The sequence below is a fragment of the Botryllus schlosseri genome, chromosome 8 (genome assembly GCF_051294905.1).
Source record: "Botryllus schlosseri isolate E-star chromosome 8, Bs_hap1, whole genome shotgun sequence".
Lineage (NCBI taxonomy): Eukaryota > Metazoa > Chordata > Ascidiacea > Stolidobranchia > Styelidae > Botryllus > Botryllus schlosseri.
Genome location: NC_137243.1, coordinates 16503172 through 16528917, shown reverse-complemented (window position 1 = coordinate 16528917; position 25746 = coordinate 16503172). Strand labels below are relative to the sequence as shown.

At 39.1% G+C, this 25746-nt stretch overlaps 1 protein-coding gene and 2 long non-coding RNA genes across 4 annotated transcripts in view; all 3 read right to left on the bottom strand.

Moving 5' to 3' along the window:
- The window catches only part of LOC145445111 (uncharacterized), a 170962-nt gene that overhangs the window by 141673 nt on the left and 3543 nt on the right, over positions 1-25746 (bottom strand). The gene's annotated exons all lie outside the window — the stretch shown is intronic.
- On the bottom strand, positions 701-2008 carry LOC145444778 (uncharacterized). 2 transcript variants are annotated; one of them, XR_013916787.1, is made up of 3 exons: positions 1863-2008; positions 1512-1606; positions 701-948 (listed from the first exon to the last, which is right to left on the bottom strand). It is a non-coding gene; the product is annotated as an uncharacterized LOC145444778 (long non-coding RNA). The 2 variants fall into 2 exon arrangements; XR_013916786.1 differs by lacking the exon at positions 1512-1606.
- On the bottom strand, positions 4043-5816 carry LOC145445511 (uncharacterized). Its single transcript, XR_013917060.1, has 2 exons — positions 5185-5816; positions 4043-4303 (listed from the first exon to the last, which is right to left on the bottom strand). It is a non-coding gene; the product is annotated as an uncharacterized LOC145445511 (long non-coding RNA).

The following is a 25746-nucleotide window of genomic DNA, read 5'->3' as shown; positions in this document are numbered from 1 at the left end:
AAAGCTGCCAATAACCCCTTTTTAGTCAATTTATAATCCTTCTTCGTCTCCTCAGGCAATTGTTTATACACTGCAAATGCCGGCCCGTCGAGCAATAAAGGTAGGGTGTTCACGAGAGACGCAGTCGAATTTTGCAGTTTGGCAACCAATTCCAATTTCTCCGTCCATTCTGCAAAGTCGCCTGACGTTCCATAATCCACGTAATTCTTGACGATATCCGTTAACTTGACACTTGTCATCTTGGCCGCGATAGCTTGTACTCGAAGATGTATATATTCAAATAAGTAATAAAACACGTCAACTGAAACAGCAACACACAGACTCCCCCACGTCCACTACACGCTTCCACTTCTTCCTCCCCCACGACTCCGAGCCGCCACCAAGCGTCTCTTTGTTCGATGGTTTGCATGAAGCACATCACAACAACAGTTTGCATAACAGTACTATCTGAAAGACATCTCTTAATCTTGTGGGAATCCCTAAGTGGTTTTCTAAGACTCTCAGTCTTGGCAGTATCTCGATCCGCCGTGGCACGTCAAGCCAAGATACCCCACCCATTCATATCAGCTGGTTCTGTCTCGATTAAATGCTGTTACCATCGCCGAAGCTGTTTCAGCTAGTGAGACAGGCCACCCCTGGGTTTTTTCCACCCAGATCTGGGGTTTTCGAGCATCCCCTGGGTCATCAGAGTGTTCGTCAAGTCAATTTTACGCTCGAAAATCAATTATTAGACCAGTAAGATCATAATGTCGTGAAATGTACGTCCTTCAGTTCGAGTTCGCCATTGTCGATGGATTCAGCTGTTACTGTAACGGGAGAGTCTTGAGAGACTGTTTACATTCCATAGTTTCACTACTAAAATGAGATGCCTTCCGATGCGATGGAGCTTCATTGAATGCTGACAGTCAGGCACTTGGCTGCAATCATGTATGTCTTCATCTTTGCAAACTAAAGATTGAATGAGCATATAGGAGTCAATATTGTTATGCCGTTTTGGGTATGCTACATCAAGATAGGCAATCATCTCCAAATAAGTTTCATGCAGCATTAATGTCAATAAACGAACACAGTAAATTAATATGTACCGGTACTGTGTCTGAGAAAATGAGAATACAGAAATCCATGTATTCTACAAACATTTTGTGGCCTAATAATCAATGTTCCCTCTAATTCAGTGGTTCCCAACGTGGGCGATATCGCCCCCCAGGGGGCGATTTGGCGGTCTAGTTGGGCGAATATAGTGAAGGGGGCGATGACGCGTCAATACGGCTGATTTTTTTTTTGAGTCAACCCACGGAAATTTAGTTACAAAACTGTGTCAAATTAGACGTCGAGCCGAAAATGTGACCATTTTTTTAGTCAACCCGCCGGTAATTATAGTTTGTATGCCCAATTTTCGGTACACAAAATTTGGGGGGCGATGATCGGTGTCGACCTTGAAAAGGGGGCGATGGGTCGAAAAGGTTGGGACCCACTGCAGTCTAATTTTTGACGAGTCTGCGCACACTCACCAACTCACTGCGCAGAGCCTTGGACATGGACAGCAGTGCGTAACGACTAAAAAAATGGTCCTCACTTCAGATTTTTTGTGCGCAACTTGAATTTTCTGTGTGAAGAGACCGTGTAAGCACTGCGCACGTGCGAAGCTTAGAGGGAAGATTGCTAATAATCTATTATTTCCAGGTCAAGTGAATTTCAGTGCAAGCCTTTCAATGTCCACAAACGTAAAAACTGTTGAATATGCATAGGCTACACCGGTAGCCATGCATCTGTTCGCGACAATAAGAAGCCAAGAACTACGTTCTTTACAGTTCCAAGCTGAACTTCTTACAAGATATTAGCATAAAATAATATTAAATCACCTTATATATACGCGGCTTCCTTGCATTCCAATGGCGAGGTATTCAGAAACGTCGGCGAATAACCTCGTCAGGGGAGCAAAATGTGGCTGGTTCTAATCTTGGCCAGTCATACACTACTGGCGCCAGAGCGCTGGAAATCGTCTATAGGGCTGGTGCTTTTGCAGTAGCAGGTAGCGTTGGGACCCCGAGAAATCCCGAGCCCGGGATCCCGGTATTTGTAGCGATCCCGATCCCGGGATTAACCCCAATGAAATCCCGGGATTTGTAAACAGCATCTACCAAGGCCTACATAGCGCTATATCTCTTATTTTGGTAATGAAGCAGTGTCACAAACTCGACTGATTGTCTAACTCTAAAACATTGTTTCTTAACCTTTCTTCCTGCAGCACCCCTTTTTGAAAATTGCCTAGGTCCGGCGCCCCCACCCATATTTTAAGGATATTTCGGCCACAAATTACGAACCGTCTAAACGACGATACTCTTGATCAGTGGATCCACCATTTTGGATGTCGGAGCTGCATTTCAAACTTCAGAGTATACGTAGGGAGCCGCATTAAAACACTCGAGTAGGCTATATATTTATGACGAAAATTCAAAGGTAGCTAGTAACCTACCTCTGGATTCCACCATCTAGCTATCTCAAAAGCATGCACAATGCACATGCACATGCACATGTACTTCTATTGATTCTATATCGGTTATATTAGCATTTATAGACGCAGATTGGCAACTGCTATACATTGAAATAAACTGAAAATGCATATCATTAGTATAACTTATTATTTTGTGGTTATGTGATACCTCCTCAATCCTCATACATTCCAGCACTTGATACACAACGTTGCAGGAGAATTATTCGCTGAATAATGTGGGAGTAATTGCAATTTATACTTGAATAAAAGCCGTTACTTTGAAGTCAGTAAAATTTTGTTGAAATTTACTGTTCACAAAGTCGATATATAAAGGTGTACGATCAGCAGAACTCAAGATATATCATTGTCTGACGGGTATTCATCCATGCGTTTGACGCTAGTCTGCAAGAATTCTGCTTCCCTGTTTTCACAAGCTACCTTGAACGGCTTTAGGCATAACTAATATCCCTCATTTCAGCATTTAGATAGAGAAATAACCTATAACTATTCATAGACACAAACAATAACTGTTGTCCATTATATTTTTGTGGCATATTTAGAGGTCACTCAAAGCCGTAAGAAGGCTACTTTAGAGCCGCGGTTTGGAATCACTGCTCTTGATGTTCTCACGTTTTGCGTCATTATTACAAGGGATAAATGCTATTTGTGTAGCTTTAATTGTAGGTGTATTTTAATATTTTGCTGATCCTGGGAAATCCCGGGATTGAGAAGTTAAAATCCCGGGAAATCCCGATCCCGGGATTTCAAATTTGATCCCGAAGTCCCAACCCTAGTAGCAGGGCGATTATATTAGTTAGTTATCGCGGAGGTTTCGCTTGTAATGGATTCACCAAGTGAGTGCGATTACTCAGATGACGAATGTAAGTATGCTTTTTGCCCTTGCTTACGAAAGTAATGTTTAAACTGAACAGTGAACACGTATCAAGTGTTGATGAGCTTAATCCCGTATCAGTGGATCTCCTTGCTGCTCCGAAAACGAGGGGTCGTTTGAATATGATTATTGATGGATAACCTAAGGAGGTTAGTAATATATAGCATGATCAGCCTGGCTTGTTCAGCTGAAGCCGCTTGTCTATACCAAATGAAATACATTGGTATGTGTAATTTGGTGGAGTACCCTACCTCTTTTCAGTTATTAATCTTGGTATTATCAATTACAGGATAGAGGATGGAGGTTATTGCCAACTTATGCAAACTATTAGTGGGAGAGCAACTAACGAATTATTAGTGCATCACAGCATTACCAGGATTTCAATCAGTAGCTCAATCAGAGAGATATCTCACTATAGATATCAACAGGAATATTGTCATATAATTATACCATCTAGTTTGATGCATGAGCGAATGAGTCTCATTCACATGGAACGTTGAGTCGTGTGCCAAGAAATTACCCGTCAGTAACACAACAATTATGCTTTTCAGGAAGCTGAGAAAAACTGTACGGAAGTTTTGTTTGCTGGCCATTGGGATTCTGCAACACAAACCAACGAGAAATCCTGTCTGTACATCCGATCAAAATTCAAAGGATTTCAATTTTGCAATGCTTCGCGAAGGAATAATTGTATTGAAAATAATAAATGCAACATAACCAATCCATCAACAGTACTACTGTGTCAGGGAGAGAAATATAGTTTTGTGTCCAACAATAGCTTCTTTTGTCCAGCAATGGCTTCAACTAATTTTCACGATGCCGCTAGTTGAATGAGGAAGCCATCGCAATAGACTTGGTCGACTCCGCCGTATCTGGTCTTGCTTGAATACATGCGTCAACTTCTTCATTGCAGGAATCTAAAGCAGGTGCAAAAACATTGCAGAGTTTTATAATAAAGTCGAATCAAAGGCAGTATACCAAATGCTGTTCCGAAGTATTATAAAAATGAAGGATTGCCAACTGCATCCTACCTAACTTTTAGACTGCTATATGGTGATAGTGATACGTTTTAATCTTTTACTGAGCTGTCGATATCTTGAGAGATTTAGTCACTGATATCTGACAGTCTTCATTCAGTAACTCAAGTAACTAATATGATTATATGACTAAACATGTACACAAACAGAAGTTTATTTTCAAAAGTAATAGCAACTCTTCCATTAAAATGAGGTCTGCGACATAACCATTATAGATCATGAAGTCAGCAGGTTACAGACTCCTATTAACTAATGCCTTTATACATCTTTTTTCTTGATTGATTTTTAAGTGGCTTTATTTCAGACTACGTACACTTCTACTCTCAAAGTTTTTCAAGGCATACTTATTTCAGTTATTTGCCTAACAGTCCATCCTCAAGATACCGGACCACGACTGATCTATCGATCTCGCTTCCCATGACATGTCGCCCTAGTTCTTGTCGCTTTCTATACTATCTTCTTTACTTTCATTCAGTGTGCATGCCTCCTCTTTACATCGCCTAGGCCAAGGTGGGTGTCAGATTCCATAGACTACTCCTTGTTGCTTAGACATCATCCTGTCTTTTCATTGCATCGCATTTTTTGTGGTGTATTGAACTGATAAAATTGCTTATAAACCAATGATGATGATGATGATGATTGCACATGCACATGCGTGTAAACAATAACTACTTTGATGACTACCGTACCACAGTCAATACTACTATAAACGGTTAGTTACACTCTTACAATACTAGCTAACACAGTACATTTTCACTTACCGATTTTGGACACTTTGCATAGCTTTAGAAGTGCGTTCCTCTGCCATTACCACAATTTCACTGGTGCGTGAAAATAGAGTATGAACGGCACTACTGCAGTACGTCGGCACTACGTGTGAGAGTTTCCGTGGTCAACAGTCAACTTTATTGCGCGTTGCGTATATCGGATACGTCATTGAAAATGTCTCTGCCTTTGGTTGTCTATAAGTCCGCACTTTTGGTCTTAGCGGCGTCCGGTCGCCTGACGGTATACGGATGGATTTTGGCAGCGATGTAAAGACATTGTGGGCACGGCATATTGCGTATTGGAGCAACCATACGCGACATAACATCTGACTCTATGAATCACCTCCTTCACAGCCTTCATGATCTCACTCAATGACTCAAATCCACAGCAAATCTAAGCAACGAATCCCACCTAACAGCCAACAGGAATAACAAGGATTTTTGTTGTGTCAACTACTTGACGTCATTTCACGGCTGGATGATTTCGGGTCCGTTTTTCGGAATTTCGATTTGTAATTTAAATTACTTGAAAACTATCATGTAATTTTCATTTTCATTGTTTTTTTCTTATTCCTAACCACATAATCTACGAAATAAGCAAAAGTCTTTTCGGACATGCAGTTGACCTTTAATGTATATCTCAATTTATTATCAAATCAATACACCACAGGTTTGCGATATAATGAAAAGATTGGAGGGTGCTAGGAAAGTAAAGGAAAGGACGTAGTTTATTTTTTGTCCTTGATGTTTTTGCGGCATATACACTGACTCATGATATACATACACACGATCTGCGCATATGCATACCATGAGTGCATGATGTGCATATGCCGCTGGACAAGGAAGTGCAGATATAGCCTTTGAGACTTTCTAAGTCATGCACCACCCCTCCATGCTATCCCAGTAATGCATGAGCGCCAAGCAGGGAAGCCATGGATACCAGTGTTACTAATCAGGTCTTTGGTCTGACCCGGCCGGGAATCGAACCCACGACCTACCGATCAAGAAGCCGGACGCTTACCCATTACGCTGTCTTGATCTTGCTGAAACGACTTTTTTGATTCCGAGGTGAAGTAGTCGTTGAAAAGTAATAGAATGTTACATAAAGAAAAGCGGTGTTGTAAATCGAAACATTCAGACTCACCACTATGACACTAGTAGTTAGTATGATCGCTCTGGGGGTGGCAGGGGTTCTTATGGGCCCGCTCGCATGCGGCTGGGAAACTCGTGTTGGCATGCGGCTCTTATTTCTTATGGGCCCGCTCGCATGCGGCTATTGCGTCATATGGCCCCTCTCGCACGGTAACTCTTTTCAGTATAGGGATCGCTCGCATGCGGCTGGGAAACTCGTGTTGGCATGCGGCTCTTATGTCTTATGGGTGCGTTGGCATGCGGCTATTGCGTCTTGTGGTCGCGCGGTAACCCTTTTCGGTATAGGGATCACTCAACCGGTGCCTCGAAACTCGTCTTGAACCGGTGACCCTTTTCGGTATATGCATCACTCAACCGGTGCTAGTATAGCCATCTCTCGCGCGGTGTTGAATATGTATCAAGTAAATAGTCATGTGAATGAACCTTTGTTAATGTGTATATCGTGAATTATTATATATGATGTAGTTTAGTCGTGACAAATGACCGATCGTGTTCTAAGTCTTTCCTCGCTATTGATTGCTAGCTGAATAATACTTCAGATCGGATTATTCGCACCTTCCGTACCGCTGTTTCGCACCTACAGAATAGTCTGCTGTTCACAGTCGCAACAAGAATCACAAGTATACACATTATACATTGGTTGAATTTATTACTCTGAAATCAAACTCTTCACAAAAGCACGCACAATCGTATCATTCACTTTTTTATCATCCCCAAAATTATTCAAGTATTCCTTGGCTGAAAATCCTTGTGCTCTTTTTATCAAGAATGCAATAGCATGATCTCCACACACATCCGAAGTTTTACTCTGTAGCTGTTTCCCAGTCACGGAAAATTCATCCGGCTCCAGGAATTCGATTATCTGAGGTTTTAGCGGTCCGAAACCTAGCGAATCATGAAAATGAGTATCGTCATCTCTGTATATACACACCCAGTGAGACCCAGGCAAACTCGACTCGTCGTAATTAATGATGATAGCGAATTTTCCGCTAGTTGGTTTCTTTGGTAATTGGTCTACTGGATAAGTTCCTAGATATAGACTTCGCGTATCAGGATGGTTATAGAGAATATCATTAATCTCAGACAGAGCCGGCGTAGACGGTGATTCCAATACCAACAACATGCTAACACTCCAAATAGGTGTGAAATAGTTTGCAAAGCCCCGCAATCGCTGACAACATAATGTCTCGGTCATAGCCATCTTTTGCGACTTGGCGCTACAGACATCGATCGCTCAAGCGTTGAAATTTTCGTAAGCAGTTTGTCACAGAACCGGATTTCACTGGTAAAATTTAATAAGTAACGAATAACAGAACCGTCGCAGCGGGTGATTGGAATACCGACAAATTATCACTTATTTCTGATCCAACCCTAATCCTTTGGGAAGTTGACGCTTATTCAAAAAGGTGTGAAATAATTGTAAAACCCTACGTCACTGACATGACAATGCATCAGACATAGCGATCTAGTTATAGCACGGGTCGGAATCCATTCGCGAGATGTTCTATAGGCAAATTGAGATAATCCGAGACCGAATATTTTGACTTTGGCGTAGTGTGAATTGAAATAGGAATGACAAACATGACTACCATCTTTCCAAGTACCATTTCGATATTATATACACATTGATTTGAAACAAGTAATGGAACATTACAACTCTATTCACGATCCGACTTTCGGTTTGTCAAAGAGACATTTTAACATCTTACCATACTCAAAAGAATTATTCATAATATTAACCGGTGTTAAAAATATAGTTTTCACTTACTTGAATATATTACTACAACTTGTAAACTTTATTAATTCATCCTGGTTAACACGAATAGTGTTGCTCGCTTGTAATATTCACATATTGATCTGAATAATAACAACTCATGAGAACCTACAACTTTATTAACGAACTAGTTATTTTTTACGAAACTGGAAATGCAAACTCTATTCGTCTCGACATCTCAACATCTTACAACACTCGAAAGAGTCAATTATGAAAACACTGCCAAGTAAATCCGTTGTACTGTAAAAGCGATTGATAGTTTTCACGACGCGACAACTACAAATCAATGCTTGCGACTTGCGACTAACATTGAGTGTACGAGATTTGAATATACGAAAAATAACCGAGAATTAATTTTTCGCAGATGAATCCGTATACTTTAATGTAAGCTATCATAAGACAAGTAAGTCCTTTACGATGACATTGATTCACAATCCGATATTCTCATTATACACATTTTGAAATCCCATCATACCCATTTTCGAAATCAACTCTTAACGAAAATACGAATAGTCGTGGCAACTCGATTATAATCAAAGTAATTCATGATTATACAGATTGTATTACACCCAACACCAAAACAAAAGGACTTTTTAGTTGATTAAATTCATATCATTCGTCTTCAACTTGTGTCTTTTCTAGATTGCACGGACCAATTCGTTACGAGCGAGTTGCAACCAAAGTTAAGAAATCTTTGTGAAATCTTTGGATGAATATAGCTAACACAATCACTTATCGCTGTTTCAAGTATTTCACAGGTGTGTCGCCTATCTAAAAGTATGCATGCGTTCGATTCCCGTACCGACTGTCGCGGTATTTATGAATTAAGGTAAAGATGAAGCACCAGTGTCGTTGCTGTCGGAATTCGTGACGGCGAATTGAAACATACACGCATTACACAGTGTGAAAATATCACTTTGGATATCGAAGGGTGATTAATACTTAATCCGTCCACACTCTCTATAGAACGCGCTAAATGTAAAATATCGTGAGGTTACACTCTAACACTTTGATCATTACAAAAGCAAATTGGTATATGTTTGCTAGAAGCATCCTGTTCAACTAGAAGTGTCTAGTACACAACACTCGTAATATCAAAGAAATACTTGCTACACTGTAATTCACTTAACGTGTTTTGCATTGTTGTTCATTTGTAGTATTGATTGTTTTTGAACCCCCAAATAATAATTCCCGACATGAAACCAAACCGCTGAAAGTCGTTACCATCACAACGAAACAATTTGTACGATGTTTGTCAAATGCATCCTATAGTTAGGTGTACTAGAATTATTTGTGTAACACATACGCCGACAATGCAATCGAAAATTTTTCCGTTGTCATTCGCTAAAGTAAATGTCATCACAATACTCATCAAGCTGTCATCTGTAAATCAAGATTACATCCAACTTGTAACTGTATCGTTTAACTACCGGGTTGCATCAGTTTGCTATTTTTGTCATTTAGTGACTGCTGAACATACCAAACGATACACATTCACTTACGAAATACTGTGTTGGTCGTAATTTCCATCATCGTGATAATCGAAGTACATTTGTTTCGAATTCGTAACAGCCGACTATGACACGACGATCTTTGGAAAAGTTATGCTTGGAAGATTGGTTGTATATCACGAAAAATAATTACCACTCATATTGATACTGTTATCCCTTGTTCGGTATTTTCAAACGAGTAAAATTTATTACTTGAGTTACTCCGCTTACTATATTCAAATGTAAACACAGCTGTCTTTCAACATCACAAAGACATCGATATAAAGTATACAATCAAACGCAACAAGTTTTACTTTTGTAGGACACTAATTATTATTCCACGCATCTCATTTCATACTAAGTGTATATGAAAGATGTTCATGGTACACGAATATATTCGCTCATGCTACGAACATACGCAATGATTGGTGACGCTTTCACACTTTTCGATTTACTGTAACAAAAACAACAACAACAGTTTTCACTCTCTTGACTTACGAAAACAACAGACGAACCTTCATTCAATATTTTGTTTTTGTCAACAAGTAACTTTTTCATGAGACCCCCACTACTCTTACAAAAGTACGAAAGATATTTACATCACACAAAGTAATCAACTTTACTCGATATTCTCACATTACGAAACTAAAGAATGGTTGGTTTGACTCTACAAACTGTTTCGTTACCTCAAGACCTTTATTGTCTGAATGGTTGTTCATGTGTCTTAAGAACCGAATAGTTCAACACAGCACTAGTACCAACAGAAACATCAGAGTTGTTTACACAAAAGTTTGTATGTGTACAGTATGCGAATACCATGTGTAAGTCCAGCACAATTGCGGTATCCATCCGAGTTTAGTTAACACAAATTTATTACAACGGAGCCACGTAAACTTTCGTGAAAGAAAAGCATACTCACTTCCAGAGGGTTATTTCAACGCCATAGCAGTACTCCAACAACAAAGTACATATGTTTTCTAGTCACCGTCCTTACATATTTCACATAGATCAATCTACTTTGCTAACGAAAAGTGCTGAGTCACCACATGATTACCCTCACAACAAAACAGCTAGAAGATATTATCATACAAAAATATTCCTAACCCTTTGCGCACCAGTGACAAATCATACAACAAACATTTTTTGTGAGGTGAATTGCTGTTCAGTGTCAAGTCTACCTGTTGAAACCTACATTAAAACAACACAGTCACAATTCAATTAAAACCACGAATCTATTTTCATTTCGTTGCATACAGAAAAATAAATTTTAATTTCCCAAAACATACTTGTAGTCAAGAAATATTTTTATTAATCAAAATCATCGACTTCTGTTTACGGTGTTAGTGTGCGCATGTCATACACGTGGGGACCGTATTAAAATGGACACGACACGACTGAATGTAAGGAGATATAAGTCTATCGCATAGATTTACATGTGGTCTTCGCTATGGTTTCAAAAAACGAATCATCTCTTTTGCGTTGATCTAGACCGAGCAAGTTAGTTAATGGCCATGATTGTGTTTGTCATATGCGAATGATAGGGTTACTGTCAAATCTACATACAACAACCTTCTGGTACTCAAAATAACAATTTCATTCTCTCCCTTCGTAGTCATATACCGCCAACTCGGCTTTTTTGTTCATCGACAGCGGCGTTTAACAAGACCAACTACACTGAACCCACGACGTTTACCTATGTAAAATTACCACTTTCACTTGACAGTCCGTCGTTTACCTGGCTAAACATATCATTTTCCTTTGGAGATCTGATGTTTACCCAGAGTAAGAAACCTTTTTCACTTGGAAATCTATTTTTTCCCTGGGTAACAAACCTTTTTCACTTGGAAATATATTTTTTCTCTGGTTAACAAACCTTTTTTCACTTGGAAATATATTTTTTCTCTGGTTAACAAACCTTTTTCACTTGGAAATATATTTTTTCTCTGGACAACAAACCTTTTCCCCCGGGTAACAAACCTTTTTCCCTGAGCAACAAGCCATTTTCACTTGGTGGTCCGTCGTTTACCTGAGTAAAAATATCATTTTCCTTTGGGGATCTGGCGTTTACCCAGTGTAACAATACATTTTCTCTTGGTCATCTAGCTTTTCCTAGAGTAACAAAACCATTTTCATTTTGAAATCTGACAAACACACCTGACAATTTGGTATTTGTTGTATTGACGATAGTTTGAAATAGATTACAACGAACAGTGACGGAAATATACACAGACTACCGGTTTCAGAGTATACCCCCATCAGACGTATCACATCAATATCATCGGTTAACCACATACAATATGCTCTTGTACACCGAAATACATGTTTTGGAAAATTGGACAATAGGCTTCGATAGTTCTGTGATGTCCGGGTTCGTGCTTTGGATTTTCCAGAGTCAAAATGTCTGAATAAAACACCTCCTTGACGATGGTTGGTATGTGGATAACGGTGTTCGGAAAACGGTTGGATTTATGTCACCCATCGCGATAACAACTCCAGGTCGAGTTTTCCTCCCGCACGTTTACTATATTGTGTCTTTATTGGTCAATGTATGTCTCGACATTCAGTTTGAAATCGGAAACCCTGATAAAGTACGTAACCGGATCCGGATATCAACTGTGAATCGATAAACCAATGAACAATATTCAAAGTAAACATGTTACACCCTGTGTTTCCACGACAAAATACCATCCAGACATACGTCGCGCTTGTTTGCCCACACCAGTATACGCGCAAATGGAGGTGTGTGACATTGCATGCAATGTGTTGGTATACAAACATCGATCCACAGACATTATCATAGCCGGTAATTTTGATGTAGATCGAATGTCACTCGATAACAATGGCATACCAATAAGCCACATTGCAATGACTCTGAGTCAATCTGAAGCATGACATACAGACACACAAACATAGAAACCGTAACATGGGTATTCGCACGATGGTGAAAGTGAACTGTACAGTACATACCAATATTGTGATCACAGTCAAATATGCGAACCATGCACAATCATATACCCTGGTTTTTGTTGGATATGTACGAAACCGATAAATCGATACATTTCTTTTCCCTGGACATCAATAATACAATCGCCATTCCAATACATCGCTCGAATGTGAGGTTCGTCTGGTGTAAAATCCATATCAAATAACACCAAAGTATGCCTTCCGTGTTTTATCATTTCCACCGACGCTTCTTGTCTGTGTCGTAACACTATAGTGTGGGGAGTTGAAAAACGGTGCATTCTAAAACGGATTGACATGTTCTTCGATATGACCAACTGAAACCAACGTCAATGGCTTGTGGTGATGTCGTTTCAAAATACTCCGATATGACGAGACCAACCCCGATCTCTTGTGGCGATGACCGTTTCGAAATGTCGCCGGACGAACTGGACCCTTACGAAAGTGTGTAATATGCTTGCGTGTGAAATCACGAGGTAGTGTTCTATTGTGGTGTACGATTGCAGTCTTCATTCCACAGAAACACACCTTATTGGACCACAGTATCAGTCCGAGATTTGCACGATATTTATCTGGAGTCGTTATGTGGGAGTAGCGACATCCATGCATCGTGATTTAGTGAAAGACTGATCGCAATCATTTCGAGCACCGTACTTCGATAGTTCGCATTGGTCAAACGCTGCAGTCTCAGCAGAAAACTTCGGTGTCGACAACACGCTGGATATTGCCCGATGTATCCAATTGGCCTGGGTGACTGTCTGGAGATAGGGTCATGACTATCTTGTAATGTTACAACGGGATAAAACCATCGACTAAATCAGTGAACGGTGTCGAAATATCGATGTAATAGTGCGGACTCAGAGTCATTGCAATGTGGCTTATTGGTATGCCATTGTTATCGAGTGACATTCGATCTACATCAAAATTACCGGCTATGATAATGTCTGTGGATCGATGTTTGTATACCAACACATTGCATGCAATGTCACACACCTCCATTTGCGCGTATACTGGTGTGGGCAAACAAGCGCGACGTATGTCTGGATGGTATTTTGTCGTGGAAACACAGGGTGTAACATGTTTACTTTGAATATTGTTCATTGGTTTATCGATTCACAGTTGATATCCGGATCCGGTTACGTACTTTATCAGGGTTTCCGATTTCAAACTGAATGTCGAGACATACATTGACCAATAAAGACACAATATAGTAAACGTGCGGGAGGAAAACTCGACCTGGAGTTGTTATCGCGATGGGTGACATAAATCCAACCGTTTTCCGAACACCGTTATCCACATACCAACCATCGTCAAGGAGGTGTTTTATTCAGACATTTTGACTCTGGAAAATCCAAAGCACGAACCCGGACATCACAGAACTATCGAAGCCTATTGTCCAATTTTCCAAAACATGTATTTCGGTGTACAAGAGCATATTGTATGTGGTTAACCGATGATATTGATGTGATACGTCTGATGGGGGTATACTCTGAAACCGGTAGTCTGTGTATATTTCCGTCACTGTTCGTTGTAATCTATTTCAAACTATCGTCAATACAACAAATACCAAATTGTCAGGTGTGTTTGTCAGATTTCAAAATGAAAATGGTTTTGTTACTCTAGGAAAAGCTAGATGACCAAGAGAAAATGTATTGTTACACTGGGTAAACGCCAGATCCCCAAAGGAAAATGATATTTTTACTCAGGTAAACGACGGACCACCAAGTGAAAATGGCTTGTTGCTCAGGGAAAAAGGTTTGTTACCCGGGGGAAAAGGTTTGTTGTCCAGAGAAAAAATATATTTCCAAGTGAAAAAGGTTTGTTAACCAGAGAAAAAATATATTTCCAAGTGAAAAAAGGTTTGTTAACCAGAGAAAAAATATATTTCCAAGTGAAAAAGGTTTGTTACCCAGGGAAAAAATAGATTTCCAAGTGAAAAAGGTTTCTTACTCTGGGTAAACATCAGATCTCCAAAGGAAAATGATATGTTTAGCCAGGTAAACGACGGACTGTCAAGTGAAAGTGGTAATTTTACATAGGTAAACGTCGTGGGTTCAGTGTAGTTGGTCTTGTTAAACGCCGCTGTCGATGAACAAAAAAGCCGAGTTGGCGGTATATGACTACGAAGGGAGAGAATGAAATTGTTATTTTGAGTACCAGAAGGTTGTTGTATGTAGATTTGACAGTAACCCTATCATTCGCATATGACAAACACAATCATGGCCATTAACTAACTTGCTCGGTCTAGATCAACGCAAAAGAGATGATTCGTTTTTTGAAACCATAGCGAAGACCACATGTAAATCTATGCGATAGACTTCTATCTCCTTACATTCAGTCGTGTCGTGTCCATTTTAATACGGTCCCCACGTGTATGACATGCGCACACTAACACCGTAAACAGAAGTCGATGATTTTGATTAATAAAAATATTTCTTGACTACAAGTATGTTTTGGGAAATTAAAATTTATTTTTCTGTATGCAACGAAATGAAAATAGATTCGTGGTTTTAATTGAATTGTGACTGTGTTGTTTTAATGTACGTTTCAACAGGTAGACTTGACACTGAACAGCAATTCACCTCACAAAAAATGTTTGTTGTATGATTTGTCACTGGTGCGCAAAGGGTTAGGAATATTTTTGTATGATAATATCTTCTAGCTGTTTTGTTGTGAGGGTAATCATGTGGTGACTCAGCACTTTTCGTTAGCAAAGTAGATTGATCTATGTGAAATATGTAAGGACGGTGACTAGAAAACATATGTACTTTGTTGTTGGAGTACTGCTATGGCGTTGAAATAACCCTCTGGAAGTGAGTATGCTTTTCTTTCACGAAAGTTTACGTGGCTCCGTTGTAATAAATTTGTGTTAACTAAACTCGGATGGATACCGCAATTGTGCTGGACTTACACATGGTATTCGCATACTGTACACATACAAACTTTTGTGTAAACAACTCTGATGTTTCTGTTGGTACTAGTGCTGTGTTGAACTATTCGGTTCTTAAGACACATGAACAACCATTCAGACAATAAAGGTCTTGAGGTAACGAAACAGTTTGTAGAGTCAAACCAACCATTCTTTAGTTTCGTAATGTGAGAATATCGAGTAAAGTTGATTACTTTGTGTGATGTAAATATCTTTCGTACTTTTGTAAGAGTAGTGGGGGTCTCATGAAAAAGTTACTTGTTGACAAAAACAAAATATTGAATGAAGGTTCGTCTGTTGTTTTCGTAAGTCAAGAGAGTGAAAACTGTTGTTGTTGTTTTTGTTACAGTAAATCGAAAAGTGTGAAAGCGTCACCAATCATTGCGTATGTTCGTAGCATGAGCGAATATATTCGTGTACCATGAACATCTTTCATATACACTTAGTATGAAATGAGATGCGTGGAATAATAATTAGTGTCCTACAAAAGTAAAACTTGTTGCGTTTGATTGTATACTTTATATCGATGTCTTTGTGATGTTGAAAGACAGCTGTGTTTACATTTGAATATAGTAAGCGGAGTAACTCAAGTAATAAATTTTACTCGTTTGAAAATACCGAACAAGGGATAACAGTATCAATATGAGTGGTAATTATTTTTCGTGATATACAACCAATCTTCCAAGCATAACTTTTCCAAAGATCGTCGTGTCATAGTCGGCTGTTACGAATTCGAAACAAATGTACTTCGATTATCACGATGATGGAAATTACGACCAACACAGTATTTCGTAAGTGAATGTGTATCGTTTGGTATGTTCAGCAGTCACTAAATGACAAAAATAGCAAACTGATGCAACCCGGTAGTTAAACGATACAGTTACAAGTTGGATGTAATCTTGATTTACAGATGACAGCTTGATGAGTATTGTGATGACATTTACTTTAGCGAATGACAACGGAAAAATTTTCGATTGCATTGTCGGCGTATGTGTTACACAAATAATTCTAGTACACCTAACTATAGGATGCATTTGACAAACATCGTACAAATTGTTTCGTTGTGATGGTAACGACTTTCAGCGGTTTGGTTTCATGTCGGGAATTATTATTTGGGGGTTCAAAAACAATCAATACTACAAATGAACAACAATGCAAAACACGTTAAGTGAATTACAGTGTAGCAAGTATTTCTTTGATATTACGAGTGTTGTGTACTAGACACTTCTAGTTGAACAGGATGCTTCTAGCAAACATATACCAATTTGCTTTTGTAATGATCAAAGTGTTAGAGTGTAACCTCACGATATTTTACATTTAGCGCGTTCTATAGAGAGTGTGGACGGATTAAGTATTAATCACCCTTCGATATCCAAAGTGATATTTTCACACTGTGTAATGCGTGTATGTTTCAATTCGCCGTCACGAATTCCGACAGCAACGACACTGGTGCTTCATCTTTACCTTAATTCATAAATACCGCGACAGTCGGTACGGGAATCGAACGCATGCATACTTTTAGATAGGCGACACACCTGTGAAATACTTGAAACAGCGATAAGTGATTGTGTTAGCTATATTCATCCAAAGATTTCACAAAGATTTCTTAACTTTGGTTGCAACTCGCTCGTAACGAATTGGTCCGTGCAATCTAGAAAAGACACAAGTTGAAGACGAATGATATGAATTTAATCAACTAAAAAGTCCTTTTATTTTGGTGTTGGGTGTAATACAATCTGTATAATCATGAATTACTTTGATTATAATCGAGTTGCCACGACTATTCGTATTTTCGTTAAGAGTTGATTTCGAAAATGGGTATGATGGGATTTCAAAATGTGTATAATGAGAATATCGGATTGTGAATCAATGTCATCGTAAAGGACTTACTTGTCTTATGATAGCTTACATTAAAGTATACGGATTCATCTGCGAAAAATTAATTCTCGGTTATTTTTCGTATATTCAAATCTCGTACACTCAATGTTAGTCGCAAGTCGCAAGCATTGATTTGTAGTTGTCGCGTCGTGAAAACTATCAATCGCTTTTACAGTACAACGGATTTACTTGGCAGTGTTTTCATAATTGACTCTTTCGAGTGTTGTAAGATGTTGAGATGTCGAGACGAATAGAGTTTGCATTTCCAGTTTCGTAAAAAATAACTAGTTCGTTAATAAAGTTGTAGGTTCTCATGAGTTGTTATTATTCAGATCAATATGTGAATATTACAAGCGAGCAACACTATTCGTGTTAACCAGGATGAATTAATAAAGTTTACAAGTTGTAGTAATATAATCAAGTAAGTGAAAACTATATTTTTAACACCGGTTAATATTATGAATAATTCTTTTGAGTATGGTAAGATGTTAAAATGTCTCTTTGACAAACCGAAAGTCGGATCGTGAATAGAGTTGTGATGTTCCATTACTTGTTTCAAATCAATGTGTGTATAATATCGAAATGGTACTTGGAAAGATGGTAGTCATGTTTGTCATTCCTATTTCAATTCACACTACGCCAAAGTCAAAATATTCGGTCTCGGATTATCTCAATTTGCCTATAGAACATCTCGCGAATGGATTCCGACCCGTGCTATAACTAGATCGCTATGTCTGATGCATTGTCATGTCAGTGACGTAGGGTTTTACAATTATTTCACACCTTTTTGAATAAGCGTCAACTTCCCAAAGGATTAGGGTTGGATCAGAAATAAGTGATAATTTGTCGGTATTCCAATCACCCGCTGCGACGGTTCTGTTATTCGTTACTTATTAAATTTTACCAGTGAAATCCGGTTCTGTGACAAACTGCTTACGAAAATTTCAACGCTTGAGCGATCGATGTCTGTAGCGCCAAGTCGCAAAAGATGGCTATGACCGAGACATTATGTTGTCAGCGATTGCGGGGCTTTGCAAACTATTTCACACCTATTTGGAGTGTTAGCATGTTGTTGGTATTGGAATCACCGTCTACGCCGGCTCTGTCTGAGATTAATGATATTCTCTATAACCATCCTGATACGCGAAGTCTATATCTAGGAACTTATCCAGTAGACCAATTACCAAAGAAACCAACTAGCGGAAAATTCGCTATCATCATTAATTACGACGAGTCGAGTTTGCCTGGGTCTCACTGGGTGTGTATATACAGAGATGACGATACTCATTTTCATGATTCGCTAGGTTTCGGACCGCTAAAACCTCAGATAATCGAATTCCTGGAGCCGGATGAATTTTCCGTGACTGGGAAACAGCTACAGAGTAAAACTTCGGATGTGTGTGGAGATCATGCTATTGCATTCTTGATAAAAAGAGCACAAGGATTTTCAGCCAAGGAATACTTGAATAATTTTGGGGATGATAAAAAAGTGAATGATACGATTGTGCGTGCTTTTGTGAAGAGTTTGATTTCAGAGTAATAAATTCAACCAATGTATAATGTGTATACTTGTGATTCTTGTTGCGACTGTGAACAGCAGACTATTCTGTAGGTGCGAAACAGCGGTACGGAAGGTGCGAATAATCCGATCTGAAGTATTATTCAGCTAGCAATCAATAGCGAGGAAAGACTTAGAACACGATCGGTCATTTGTCACGACTAAACTACATCATATATAATAATTCACGATATACACATTAACAAAGGTTCATTCACATGACTATTTACTTGATACATATTCAACACCGCGCGAGAGATGGCTATACTAGCACCGGTTGAGTGATGCATATACCGAAAAGGGTCACCGGTTCAAGACGAGTTTCGAGGCACCGGTTGAGTGATCCCTATACCGAAAAGGGTTACCGCGCGACCACAAGACGCAATAGCCGCATGCCAACGCACCCATAAGACATAAGAGCCGCATGCCAACACGAGTTTCCCAGCCGCATGCGAGCGATCCCTATACTGAAAAGAGTTACCGTGCGAGAGGGGCCATATGACGCAATAGCCGCATGCGAGCGGGCCCATAAGAAATAAGAGCCGCATGCCAACACGAGTTTCCCAGCCGCATGCGAGCGGGCCCATAAGAACCCCTGCCACCCCCAGAGCGATCATACTAACTACTGACACTATCGGCCTTTTTAAACCTATGCAAGATGGCCAATGGCCATAGATTATCATATTTATAAGATTTTTACTTATTTTGAAGGGAAATCTCTTATAAAATTACACTGCCATCTCTATTTCTGACTTGTGTACGTAACTGTACCTGTACATATATCAATCTTCATCAATTTTCGCCCTGATATGGATCGATATTGTGATTCATCGGTAACGCTGTAACTCGAATCGCCGTTTCACAGGACAAGGACAGAAAACATCAGTAGTTTTTTCTTCTTGCAGAAGCCTACTTACTCAAGTAATTCTAATTTTCGCTCCTTCTAATTCGTAATATTTTGTGATTTTGCTCACCTTTATCACTATATGCAGTTTGTCAAGTGAAAGTCTTATATGTTATTCTAGTGACTATATATAGAGACTAGAGACTGCGGCAGAGAAAAGGTGTTTCCACGGAATGCCTATATTAAGCATTTAATTTTAACAAATTTTAACATTTAGGTGAAGGCCAGGATTTTCGTTGGGCATTGAGAAGTTTAAACTAAAGTGCAGTATTACCTCTATTTTCCGGAAGTTAAATTAAACATTTATGGGATTTTTTAGTTAGCGTCTATTAGGTCTATAGATTAGGCTTACCATACGTCCTCTTTTAAGAGGATTTGTCCTCTTTTTTGACTTTTTTGAGTGTCCTCGGAGGACGCCCTTTTGTCCTCTTTTTTGAGATTTTGTCCTCTTTTTTGAAAATTTAGGTCAGATTTAGAGCAAATTGCGAGTGATATGCCGCAAATTAGCACAGAAGTGACGCTCCGGCGGATATTTCGGAGTGAAAAACGGTGAATTTAGCTCTGAGCGAAAAGATGACCTTTCTTTTTTTTTAGTCATCCACCTGGCAATGTGGAGAGAGAAACGGTATTATGAGCTCTGAGCAGAAGTAATGACCTTTTTTTTTAGTCAACCGATCACAAAGTGGGAAAAATTCACCGGTTTTTGGGAATTCTACTCCGGTTTTGCATCTTGCAAATTTCTGAAAAAGTGTCCTCTTTTTACATTTTCAAAATATGGTAAGCCTACTATAGATATATAGCATACTATTCGCGCAAAGCGTTGATGATCTATTGATCTATGATCTATTATAGGACGTTTGATATTTTGTCGTTGATATATTTTCATCCGCTACAACTTCTCCGTGTCGCTCTCCGCCTCAACTACGGCCCCCAATCGGTTCGGTTTATTAGCAATTTTTATCAGTTCAACACCACAAAAATTGCGATAGTAGCCTATACAATGAAAAGATAGGAAAGTACCGGAACGACTTCGAGTATACTATAGTCTTTGGAATCAGAAACACACCTTAACCGATGTAAAGAGGCGGCATGCACACTGAATGAGAAGTAAAAGAAGATAGTAGCCTATAGAAAAGCAAGCGACAAAAATGGGGTGGCATGTCACGCCATCTCATTTTGTCGGTTGCCTTTTATATTATTTGCTTGACTTTTCATTCAGCGTGCATGCTTCATCTTTACATCGCCTAGGCCAGTGGTTCTCAACCTTTTTGGCTTCGCGGACCCCTTTTGACCGTCACGGACTCTCGCGGACCCCCTCAAGTTTTAGTTCAATTTTAGCTCTATTATGGTGCAACCTTCATCTGTCTTGTGCAAATATGAACTGTAGGTTTTGTGATAAACAGCAAAATAATGATTTTTCTTGAAGATAACATCATACTATTTATGTAGAAATTGGTTGACTTTTATTATTTCAAAGCTAATTTTGCTGCTGCATGTCTTGAAGTACGTGGTAGTGTCTTGAATATCCGCGTCTTCGTTTTGATATGAACGAGGAGTGCCGAAAACCATTTCCGCAAAGATAGATGGAAGCTAATGCAATATTAACGCATAACGCTTCCGACGATACTTTTGGTGTGATCGAAACATTTATGGCACCAAAATGAAGAAACACATATTTTATGAACATATCACGTCCAGCATCTAGCGCAGGGACGGGCAACATACGGACCGCGGGCCGGATTCGGCCCGCAGAGAGTTTTTACCGTCAAAGTCAAATCCTAATCTAAAAGTAGAGACAAATTGTATGCTTCAAAGAATGGATCCCCGTTTTCCAACCAGAGAAAGACTGTCATGAAACGACTTGTTCTGTTCTGGTTTACATCAGAGTTGGATCAATTAATTGTAATTGAATGTAATTAATTACATTTTTCTATGTAATTGTAATTTAATTGTAATTGAGGCATTTCTATTTTGTGTAATTGTAATTGTAATTGTAATTTGACAAAAATTTTGCTCAATTACAAATACAATTACATTAAGTTGCTATTGAGACCTGACAAGCACAACATAAAAGAATTGAATTATAATGCATTCTCTTTAAATGTCGACAAGGGATTTGGTGGATCCATTCGCGGAAGCCCTTGACTGCGCCCTTGCCGGCGAAGTTTTTTTTATTATTTTTACCGCTATGCTGGCCTCGGCTGCCATTGTATACAATTTTTAGATTACTAACCAACGGATGGATTCGCAACACGTGACTCACGATTGAATACGGCGAGAAGCGAACTGCTGAACCAGCTAAAAGCAGCAGAATTTATAGTACCATAGCTGGCGATCCAAGCGTCGAAATTCAATATGTATGGTCCTAATCGAAAGCTAGTGTCGCACTGATTCCGCAATAAAAGTATATTTCCAGGCAATGGTACCATCCCAAAATAGTCGTGAAAGTCTGGGAATCGGCATTGTTCTGAACAATCGCTGGGCGTAATTGGTAATTGTTGTGGTCATGCTGCTGCAGCGCTCTCACTTTTCAGAACAGTCGGCCTTAAACGGCTATTTTGGAGCAGTTACATTGCCCTGACGAGATTTTATTTTGTATTTTCGGAATTAGTACATCAATAGCTTACGATAAAGACCAGATGCATCAAATTTGGACGCATAGATCGCCAGCTTTAGGACTACAAAGTTTGCTGCTTTTAGCCGGCTCTGCAGTACATTTGTCGGTGCATTCATCCGTGACTCACATCTTGCGCATCTCTCTGTGGGTTGGCAATCTACAATACGATTTCAAATCACGATGCTGCATCGTTACTTCGTCTGGCTAACTAACCAGACCACTGGATATTATATAACGTCTTATCTGACAAAGCACGGTTTTGTTTTTACTCCTCATCCTAATTCCAACGTCCCTCGATAAAAATAATATTATATCTTTAATTATATACTATACACGCAAATCCCACACGTGCATATATTATAATACTTTTTCAACGACATACTGCACCCTATTCTTAATCCTAACCCATAGGAAATTAGGTAAATAACATTTTACATTCCAATTACGTGAGCCATAATTACCGAGCATACAAAACACGCTTATATTACGTCACCATGACATCTTACATAGCTTACCATGTAGTATGTACCAGAGGTGGTCAAAGTAGTCAAGAAAGCTACTCAAGTAGAAGTAGAAGTAGCGACGAAAAAATCTACTCAAGTACGAGTAGAAGTACTTTTTCCATAAGCAACCTAAAACTACTTGAAGTAGAAGTAGAATTGACTGATTTCAAATCTACTCAAGTAAGTAAGTAGTTGTGAAAACGATCGTAATTAGTTCGCAAGGATTGTCAAAAGGTGCAAATTGAGCTATGCGAATGGTGCCGAGCTTGATTCACATTGATGCATACCAGGAGGTATCCAATTTTCGACAGCATAAGCATTCGTCCGCATCATGGGATGAAAATGCTAGTATTATTGATATGGAAATGCGATACTGTTCCTCTGCATACTCGAACAGCACGTTTTAGAAAATATCGTGGTATCGCGCCGTCCCCCATATTATAAGGCCCGCAGTTTATTCAAAGAGCAATACGGAGAAGTTGTATAGGATACTGTGTAAACACCTTGCGCGACTAGTAAACGTTAATAAAAAATATGCCGGATCGTAAAAACGCCATATTGTGCAGCTTTATTTCCAGAAATTAAAGGCATTACTACACTTGCTTTTATAAACAGGTATGTTATCCAGACAAAAGAACTGATATTAATTAGAACTAAAAGTATATAATACTGGGAATTGAAAGTGAAATATAAATGCCACTTCCAAAAGCGGAAAATGTATATCATGTCTTTAATCAAGAAAGTTTCAAAGGTGGTATGCTAAAACAGCTCTAAAACTAAAAAAAATGTCAGAGTCCACTTTTCCAGATTAGGACACGCCATGGACTGCTAGATTACGATATGATAAGTAAATGCTAAGATTGCGAAATATCAGTTTCAAACGTTATGATGATCCATATACTATGTGACGAAATATTTCATATGGACGAAGGGCGGCAATGCGGTGTGAACGGAACCAGGCCAACCCGCTACCTAAATTATATTCACAGATACTTTCGTGAAACCATAGTGTTACTCCACTGCGCGCGAAGCGCGACGAAAATTCTGGGCTTTACCCAACTTTTATGAAAATTAGATGTTGATTCTCCGTGAAAACAGCCCCAAAATTCCTCAGGCTATCTTCCTGATTGTAGGATTAAACTACTTCTACTTGACAAACTGAAAATAGCGAAAAGTAAGTAAGTAATTCACAAAATATTTCGAAGTAGAAGTAGAAGTAGTGAAAATCAGATCTACTTGAGTAAGTACCAGAAGTAGAGGAAAACTACTCAAGTACTTCAAAAAAGTAGAAGTACTTCGTTACTGATCACCTCTGGTATGTACGCACATAAATGCATTTATTACTACACAATCTGAACTAGACTTGAATTGTTGTTAAATACGGCGCTACGGTTGTCAAGGAGCACGGTTGAATTAATGATTATTTAATTAAATGTTCAACAGCAGCAATTGTAATTGTAATTGTAATGTAATTGAAGCATGCAAGGAGTAATTGTAATTGTAATTGTAATTTGATATTTTTAGCATGGAGTAATTGTAATTGTAATGTAATTGAAACATGCATGAAAGTAATTGTAATTGTAATTGTAATTGTAATTGAACTGAAATAATGTAATTGATCCAACTCTGGTTTACATATATATTTACGAGCAAATATTTTGGACCATGAACAATTGAGCATTAACAAGACAAGGCTGCATACCAATATAACTGGTGATATGAATTTCAGGGTTGGAGCGTAATGCTTTGGTAGCAATGAAACACTCCTTGTTCATAAAAAATGAGCCGTGTCGATAGGGCATCCGCAATAAGAATGCGCCAAATCTGATAGCCGAGCTTTAAGAGCATAGGTATAATATTGTCCGATTTATGACGAGTGTCAGCCGAAAATATTCGGGTTCATTTCAATATGAATATACAGACAGACAGACAGACATTTATTGCTTCGTCAAACATAAAACGATGACTGGAGGTGACGATATGGCCTATAAAGGCCTTGTTACTCGTCACCTCCAAATTGTTATTTCAAACGGCTGTTCACTAATTTGATGAGACTGATTGACGTAACTATCTCCATATTTTTATTTTTTCCACAAACGTCAACAAAACGTCTCTAAACAGCAATATGTTTGTATCAGCAGGTTATTGGAAAAGTGGCAATGAAAATGAGTTTCCACACTACGATCATAGCAATTTACAACGTAGCGTAGCGTAGCGCTACGTTGTAAATTGCTATGCTACGATAGTCCATGTCAGACGATTATTATGATGATATGAGTCATGAGGTTTTAGCAGTTGTGGTGCGTAACTGACTCATGCTTTCTCAAATTAAAAAATAAAATAAAAATTAGCTTATCAACAATTTTAAAAATTTAGAGGTCTCGCGGACCCCCTGAAATTGCTTCGCGGACCCCCGGTTGAGAACCGCTGGCCTAGGCCCTAGGCGGATGTGTGGTTGCATTTTGTGATATGACGATAAGGGGGGTGCGGAATTTCTTACTATCATAAAGGGGGGCGTGCAAAAAAAGTTTGAGAACCACCGTCCACCGAACTAGATCGAAAAAACTTTCGTGAGAAGGAGCTAGCATTCATGTTCTAAGATTGAAAGGACATTTCGGGCCACGGTTGCATTGCTGCTGATCTTCTGGGAAGAATTGCATGTAGGCCGAAACTTACCCAACTCAGAATTGGTCGGCACCCGCAGGCTGTAGCCTGCACTCCAAGATAAGCATCCAGGTGGGTTCAATCGATAGCCTGGGAATATACTTTTCCTTCATATTTGTGAATACT